Source organism: Mesocricetus auratus, unplaced genomic scaffold (genome assembly GCF_017639785.1).
Source record: "Mesocricetus auratus isolate SY011 unplaced genomic scaffold, BCM_Maur_2.0 Super-Scaffold_4256, whole genome shotgun sequence".
NCBI classification, from domain to species: Eukaryota; Metazoa; Chordata; class Mammalia; order Rodentia; family Cricetidae; genus Mesocricetus; species Mesocricetus auratus.
The window spans coordinates 71,050,491-71,059,759 of NW_024429182.1; positions in this window are offsets into that span (position 1 = coordinate 71,050,491).

Sequence of the window (9,269 nt, forward strand, 5' to 3'; positions counted from 1 at the left end):
TAACCTATTCCTAAATATGGCCTGAGACCAACACCTATGACAACCCAGCTGAAAACTAGCTGCTACTGTGGAACAGGCTTTGTACACTGTAAATATGTATCACTCTCATTATTAATAAGAGCTGAGTGGCCTAAAGCTAGAGTGGCAGGATGAGCTAGAGTGGGAGCCTCAGACTAGGAGGATGCTGGGAAGAAGAAGGCCGCAGTCTGAGGAGTCTTCCAGGAGACGCCATGAGACACAGAGCGAGCAAGATGGGAAATGCGTACGTGAGGTAAACGAGCCTGGGCAAAACACAGATTAATAGAAATGGGCTAGTTTAAGTTATAAGAGCTGGTTAAAAACAAGGCTAAGCTATAGGCTAAGCATTTATAATTAATATTAAGTTTTTGGGAGCCAGGAGTCCTGATGAGAAACTCCACCAAAAAGATCCTGTACTTACCCTAATTATAAGCCCAGCCCAAGCCCTAAGAGTAGCCATAACCCTCACTTTAAACCTAACCTAAGCTAGCCCTAACCCTAATATTAGCCATAACCATAACCTTGACACGAATCCTAACATTAAGCCTTTCACAAAGCCCTAAAACTCATCTTAGCACTAACCCTAACCCCAACCTTAATCTTATAACCAACTCTAAACCTAACCAAATCCCTAACCCTAAACCTAGTGCTGCCTCGAACCACAATCTATATTAATAATAATATATAATAAGCCTGCAATAAATCATAGGTTTAACCTATAGTGCTAACCATAACCCCAAGCCAAACATAGGCCAAATTTAACTCAAACCAAACCCTAGCCCTGCATCTGTCCCCAACACTAGTCATAGCTGCAAGTCTTCACCCTCAATCCAGCCATATTATCAGTTTTAATCTTAACACTAACCCTAGTCCTACTCAATCCTAGCAGTTGACTTAAACATAACTGTGGTACTAACCCCAACCCTAACTATAGTATGGATCCTAGCCATAACCCTGTCTAGGTCTAACTCAAACTCTAACCCTAACCCTAACCCTAACTGTAGTACTTATCTTACCCATGACCCTATCTAGACTTAACAACAACCCAAGGCCTACCTATAACTCTGACTCTAATTTGAACAATAGTGCTAATGCTGACACCAACACCAACCCTACTCAAAACAGAGTTAACCATAACCCTAATTCAAACTTTAGCCATACATAAAACCATATCAATAGATCCAGCCCATGCCTAAAGTCAGTGTTAACCCCAAATACTAACCTTAGCCCTAAAATAACTAGCTGTAGACCTACTCCAAGTCCTAAAGTAGTCCTGGTCATCACTCTAACCCTATCCTAGCTCTGCACTTAACACTAACGCTAACCACACTAACACATTTAACTGCAGCCCAAATTAATGCTAATCTGAGCACTGCTAACACTAGCCCATTCCAACACTAACTCAAACATTGCCATAGCCTTAAGTCAAACTATAAACCTATCACTACCATAATAACTTGTCACAGGAAAATCCTGACTCAATCCAGCACAAAAACCTAGCCCTAAGTCATTAACACTAACCTTAAAGCTAACAATAGCACTAACCCTAACCCTAGACCTGATCTTAATCAGAACCCTCACAGAACCCTCCCTCCCTCCTCTAACACTAGGCCTAGCACCAGCCCTCACACCAGCCCTAACTCTGGGCAAATATATAACACTTATTGGAACCCAAACCTAGTCTTAAACCTAACTATAATCCAAACTTTAACCTGAAAGCTAACCAAGCCAACCCCTAACCATAATTCCAGACATACCCTAAGCCTAACCCTACAATTAAATAGAACCTAAGCAATAATCCAAGACATACCCATAACCTAAAATCTAGATCTACCCAAAACCTGACCCTCACCCTACCCTAACCCTAATCCCAGTTCTAACCTAATCCTAACCCTATACTTAATAATAATCCTAACACTATGCCTAATCCTAATATTTTCCCTGTCCTAACACCATAACCCAAACACAACACAGGCCTAAAAAGTTTAAGAGCAAGATAAACTGGAGAGGATGGAGTTAACTCAGAAAAAGTCACCTTGAGAAATTCCCTGCGTGGCACAAGGCTGATTCAATTCCAGACAAGGAACCATAAACAATTCCAAAGAGCACCCAAACTGTGCCCACCCCAGACAAAGTGATCCCCTCCAGGTGGTCAGGCAATGACTAATTTTAGTAAATAACATTTTCTCATCACACCTGTCCTTGTGGGCAACTGTTAGTAACAATTTTGAAATTTCCCTAGCCACCATGTCAATGAATTCAAAGGTCACCTACTCTTACCCAATCCTGAACAGCCAAGGCACATACCACCCTGCTTGCGGTTTTTTCCTTTAAAAACCCCTTGCAAATGAGGCCAGGCACCCATTTCCTGCAGCTGCTGTGCCAGTTTGCTGGACAGGGTCCCTGCTAAGGCTTGTAACATTAAACCTTATGCGTTTGCATCAGTGAGTTGGCTCCTTGATGGTCTTTTTTGGAGTCTCACAAATTTGGCATAATAAAATAGCCTTAAACTTAGCCATATAACTAATCCTAAACCTAGCCATAACCATCATCTTTTCTCTAATCTTAACCCTAACCCTAACTGTAACATTAACCCTTAACTAGTCCTTCAATTAACTGTTGTCCTAAAGCTAAGACTTGCCCCAGCCCAAACTGTAATCCCAGCTGTAACCCTAGCCCAAGCCCTAACCCTAATACTGACAAGCACTAATCCCAACCCTCTCCTAGAAGTGTCCTAATCTAATATGAATGTTAAACCTTCCTGTAGTCCTAACCCTAAGCCTGGCACTAACCCTAATTGTAGCCCTAACACTAACCCTCATCTATTTCACTGGGGTTTATGAAGCTGTTTAAATTGATTGTTTCACCTTGGTGAGTTATATAAACCAAGAGATTCATCCATTTCTTTCCACTTTCCAGTTGGGCGGAATATAGATTTTTAAAGTATGTCCTTATAATTCTCTGAATTTTCTCAATGTCTATTGTAATGTCCTCCTTTTCATCTTTAATAATTGAATCTTGTTGGGTGGTGGTGGCACATGCCTTTAATCCCAGCACTCAGGAGGCAGAAATAGGTGGATCTCTGAGTTTGAGGTCATCCTAGTCTACAGAGTAAGTTCCAGGACAGCCAGGGCTACACAGAAAAACCCTGTCTCAAAACAAAAAAATCCCAAAACAAATAATAAACTGGGAGGTGGTGGCACATGACTTTAATCCCAGTACTCAGGAGGCAGAAACAGGCGGATCTCTGTGAGTTCAAGGCCAGCTTGGCCTACAAAGCTACACAGAGAAACCATGTCTCAAAACTGCTCCCCCAAACCTAAATCATCATCATCATCATCATCTGGATCTTTTCTTTGTATCTTTGAGTAATTTGTATAAGTCAATCTCACTGATTTTTCTCAAAGAACCAAGTCTTTGTTTCATTGACTGTTACGTTTTTTGTTTGTTTCTACTTTGCTGATTTCCATTATTTCCTCCCATCTTCCCTTTTGGGGTGTTATTTCTTCTTGTTTTTATAGAGCTTTCAAGTGCATCATTAATTTACAAATACAGAATCTTTCCAACTTTGTAATATAGGCACTCAGTACTATGAACTTTCCCCTTAGATCTTCATTGTGTGTCCCATAGGTTTGGGTGTCTTGTGTTTTCATTTTCATTCATTCTAAAAGTTTTTAATTTCCTTATTAATTTATGTCTTGACTCAATTTTCATTCGGGAGTGGATTGTTCAGTTTCAATGAGTTTGCATATTTTCTGCTGTTTCTGTTGTTGTTGATATCCACGGTGGTCAGATAGGATATAGGCTGTTATCTCAATTTTCTTGTGTGTATTGGGACTTGCTTGGCATTCTAATATGTGGTCAGTTTTGGAGAAAGCTTTGTGTGTTGCTCAGAAGAAACTATTCTTTCTTGTTTTGGTGGAATGTTCTGCAGATATCTGCTAGAGCCATTTGATTTGTGATGTTATTTGGCTTCAGGCATTCTCTGTTTAGCTTTGTCTGCATGGCCTCTTTATGGCAAGAGTGGGATTTTTGAAGTCTCTCACTACTCCTCTGTCAGTGTTCTATTGCGGTGAAGAGACACCATGACCACAGCAACTCTTACAAAAGAAAACATTTACTTGGGGCTGGCTTATGGTGGTTCAGGGTTTAGTCCACTGTCATGGTGGGGAGCATGGCAGCGTGCAGGCAGACACTGCTGGAGAAGGAGCTGAGAGTTTTACATCCAGATCTGTAGGCAGCAGGAAAAAATGTGAGGCTGGGCCTGAAACCTCAAAGCCTGACCATAGAGACACACTTCCTCCTCCAAGGCCACACCCCCTAATCCTTCTAATCTTGTCTCCAAGAATTCTACACACCCCTGCTGGCTAAGTATTCAACTATATGAGCCTCTGGGGGCCATTCTTATTGAAACCACTACCCACTGTCACTGTGTGAGAGTCAGTATTTGATTCTAGCTGTTGTCATAGGTTTTGTTGTTTTTAACTTGGGTGCCCTGGTGTTTGATGTATAAATGTTTAGCACGGAAATATCCTCTTGCTGGATTTTGGTTCAAAGTCTATTTTGTCAGATGTTAAAGTAACTATACCTGATTGCTTTATTGGTGTCCCAGATTTCTTGGATGTTTTGTGCCTGGATTTATTTATTTATTTTATTTGCTTTTAGATTTATCATTTTTTTTTTGGTTGAGCTATCCATTTCTTCTACATTCTCTCTCTCTCCCAAGACAGGTTTTCTCTGTATAACTGTTAACAGTCCTAGCAGTACTGGAACTAGCTCTGTAGACCAGGCTAGCCTTGAACTCACAGAGATCTGCATGCCTGTGCCTCCCTAAGCTGGGATTAAAGATGTGCATCATTACCTTCTTTCTCTTCTACCTATCTCTAAGACCTAAGATTCTCTTCCCCATGTTTTTAATCTGTTGCCTCTGAAGTTTTTGTTTAACATCCTAAGTTTTTCATTTACAGTTTTTTTTCAGTTTGTATTTTCTTTAGTAATTCTGTTTCTTTGTTAAACTCTACTTTCATGTCTCGAACTACTTTCATTATTTCATTCACTGTGTTTTTACAGTCTTTAATGCACTTACTCATAACCTCTTTAAGGTGTGTGAGCATATCCACAATTGCCATTCATCTTGCGTTTTCCCCGTATTTATTCAAACACTTTTAGAATCAACAGTATGACAAACAAGTATATATTATGGTACAAAATAATCTCCTGAAGCACCATGGTCATTTTCATTATCACTATCATCATTGTCATCTTCATTATCATGAAGGCAGCTTGGTAGCCCTGAGCTCCAGGGCCCATTTTAATAGGATGACTGGCTTATGGAGGAGGCATGTTGTCTTTGGTGTTCACGTTTGGTTTTTTGCATTGGAATATAGCCATCTGGGGTTATGACGTTTGAAGTATTTCTTGGTGCAGATATCTGGCTTTATCTTTGTTGGGTGGGTGTTCTGTTCCTTGGTTCCAGCTGACTGCTTTGGATCCTAAGCAAGTGCAATGGTTGTGGGGTCCCAACAGTGTTTCTGTGGGTCAGCCCACATGACTTAGAGGGGCATTGGGAAGGAGCTAGAGTGTCTCTGAGGTTGACACCAAGGTGAGGAATCACAGAGAATGGAGGCAAGGGGGAATGAGGGACTCTGCAGGACTAAGAACAAGCCTGGAGGGACTGGAATGGAGGACAGGAATGATAGCAAAAATTGCTACCTGTGTCCCAGCCTGGTGTGGACGAGGGGGGTCCCTGGTAGAAATGTTTCTGAGGGTCAGCAGGTGACACAAGGCAGAGGAGGTAGACCAGAAGTGAAAGGAGAGAGACAGTGAGAAACATCTAGGGGGACCCCAAGTCTGCACCAAGGCGTGGAAAGTCCTCAGGGAAACTGTACTTTAATCTTTTAAAATGTCAAATAAATCAATTAAAAATACACGAAGACCTAAGATCAGAGTAGAGGAAAGGAGACCAACCAAGATAGCTACGATTCCTCCCTTCTTCTCATTGCTACTGTTCTGATATTTACTTAATTCATTTTTCTGGAATTAGATGTCTATTGGCAACAAAATAAATAAAAGTTAATTAATTAGAATTTTAAAGTGTCCCCTCTCTTTTGGACTTGCACTCCTAGACTCCACCCCCTTTCAGCCAAGATTAGTGGGAGGAGTTGGGTAAGGGAGTGACAGCAAACTAGAACATGACAGGGCTGAGGGCCCCCCTAGAGCTCAGGGCTACCAAGCTGCCTTCATGATAATGAAGATGACAATGATGATAGTGATAATGAAAATGACCATGGTGCTTCAGGAGATAAATTTGTACCATAACATATACTTGTTTGCCATACTGTTGATTCTAAAAGTGTTTGAATAAATACGGGGAAAATACCGCTTTCAAATGCATTGAGACACAGCCGGGAGCCAACCAAGGAGGGAAGAGCAGCGGGCAGACAGGCGGCCTAGAGGCCAGTGGCGATGAGGAGCTCCTTTGACATTTACAGTCTTAGTTGATGTCAACGGAACAGTTGTCCCTGGGAAGTCCACCCTGAAGTCTCCAGGACACTAGGGAGCAGTGCTCCTGGAGTGGGGGTGTTTGGAGGAGGTCATGTGCAGTGACAAGAAATCCAAGAAAATCAGAAGAAGCCTTTGCCCTTGTCAAGGATGTCTTTAGTCTTTTCTGGGACTGTCGTTTAAAAGCATTTTTGTCAACCTTCCTAGCACCCCAGTCACCTATTGCCACCTGTCCTTCTTATCATCCCAGGGAGGGAAGTTCTGTCAGAAGCAGCTGCGGAGGGTTGGCAGGTCAAGGCTGCCAGGTTACAGCAGAGGAGCCAGAGGAGGAATGGGCTTCACATTCTGAAGTCTCGTCATACGGGGTCTTTTTATTGGGGTGGGGGGGACATCCAGCCAACAGTCACATGGGATTGGAGATGAGATGCCCTCCTTGACCTGGCAGCTGTTCTCTGACCTTTACTGGTGATATTTTAAAAGCCAAAGCAAATTTGAGTTCGTCAGTGTTCTGCTGGTTGACTGAGCATTGGTTGCTCACTGTCTGAACTAGTGTTAGGACGAAGTCACAGCATCTAGAATTGCTTTTCGGAGAAGACTGTTTTCTGCATTGCTTTTGTGCTCACAACCAAACGTGGGCAGTCCTGTACCAGCTGTGATATACTCACTATATGTGTCATTTTCAAATAGATACAACAATTATATTGCTTGCTTTCATACTTAAAATCTAGATAGCTCTTTGAAAAAACCCTTAATTCGAATGTTATACCATAACCTTTAAGGAAGGAACCTGCTTGAACCCTATGGGGAAATTTGACTATAAGAGTAATATACAACTTTTTTCAAGTAAAATTTTTATGTAAAATTTTCACAAAGCTTATAAAGATTTTATAAAAGTCTGAAAAAAAAAGAGAGAGCCAGGTTCAAGGTTAGAATCATGCCACTAGTCAGAGCAACTTCATCCTCAAGATTAGTGTGAATAAAGTCTGTGTGCAATCTGGGGACACAGTGAGTGAGGGCAAGGTGTCTGCCATGGGCACAGGGAAGTCGGGTGGGGCGTGGTATCAGAGCTGAAGGTGTGGTTCAAGTTCGGAGCCAGCCCTTGGTGAGGGTTGGTTCCGGGTGTAGATAAGGTGGGACTGTGGCTTCATCTCACCTCCTTCCAGCTAAAGTTTGCTTCGTTTTTCTTAAGCAATGGATTCAAGGCACACAGTAAGTCAGTAACTTTATTTGTATTCATTTTATTGTTTTGGACTATTAGAGATTCCACCACCTGTGATACAAAGCTCAAAGCATTCTAGATGTTCTTCTAGGTAGACTTATGACTAAACACATGGAATAAGAATGTAAGAACTTGGACACCACTAAAAGGTACCTTCTCAATTTCATAGTTTAAGGAACAGTTGGTGCTACATTGTTCACCTTACTAGACATACCTATACTCATTTATTGTCTTCCCTGGTCTGAATGCTCGAGGAGAGGTTAAATAGCATCCCAAGACTTACAGAAAGATTATCTTCATGCATTACGGCCAACTGGCTCCTGACTAGTCTTTGCACGTACATTGTGTGCTCAGTAACATTGTAAATAAGTAACTTCCTTATCTGGCTCCCCAGTGACTCCTGCACCCACCTATACTCTACTCCAAGTCCCAACCCAGGAGTCAAGCGGTGTTTTGTCCTCTGCAAAGGCACCAGACTCCCATTAACAGCCTGAGATTTTCCAAGGGGGTCCATGGAAAAGTCTCCAGCCACCATCAGAACTAGCTGTCCTCAGAAGGGCATGTATCCTGCTTCCCTGGAAAGCTGCCACTCCCAGTAAGTTGGGGGTGCCCTCCAAGTTGCTGGCACACTGTGCTGGTTCACTGTTACTCTGAACCAGATGTAACCCCACCCTCGTGTGTCCTCCATGTCTCCCTCCCTCCCTCCCCTTCCTCCCTCCCTCCCTCCACTCTCAAACTGAGCTTCACAGATGCACCTTACTCCTCCCAAATTTTCCCACTGGAAAGGAACCATGAAGAACGACATGAAAACACTCTTCCTCTCACCCTGCTGCTGCCTCCATCCTTTGTGTGGTCAGGCTTTCATGGAAGACTGAACTATGTTCTTGAAATTTTTTCCCTAGCCTGGCTCTGTATGCACCCAAACTTCCTAAAGTAAAAAGCCTGGAGCTAAAAAAAAAAAAGTCCCTAGTCCATGAAACAGCTAATGCAGTTGGAAAGCTGACTGCTTCTGTCTCTATTTCTGGGGCCTGGAACCTACACTGTGTGATGGTAGAGCCAAAGGTAAGGATATCCCACCTGATATATAAAGGATGTGCCAAATGGTTCCCAACATCCTATCCAACTGTAAATGACTACGCTGCACCTCTGAGGTCCTCAGGGCTGCCTCGTAACTGAAGATCCTAAAATATTGTCAAGATGGAGCTAAGAGAGATGGAAATACCAGAGGAAAGATGAGGCAGAGGCTCTGCTGCACAAACAAGTCTGGAAACAGTGGTTTACAGAAGACTCCTATTTGCTTTTCTTTCTTCTGCTACCTTCCTCACTCAGGGCTTTCTCTGTGGCCCCTGGCTGGCTGAACACACAACTACACCCTACTCCAACATTATCCAGTGTTTCCTTAAAGCTACCAAGATCTATTGCACTAAATTAAACCTTTAAAATCATTTTTTAAAAATTGCTTAGTGAGGAAAAAGTGATCAAATGAGCCCCCATCCAGGAGCGATGGGAAAAAGAGACAGGAGTCAACGAA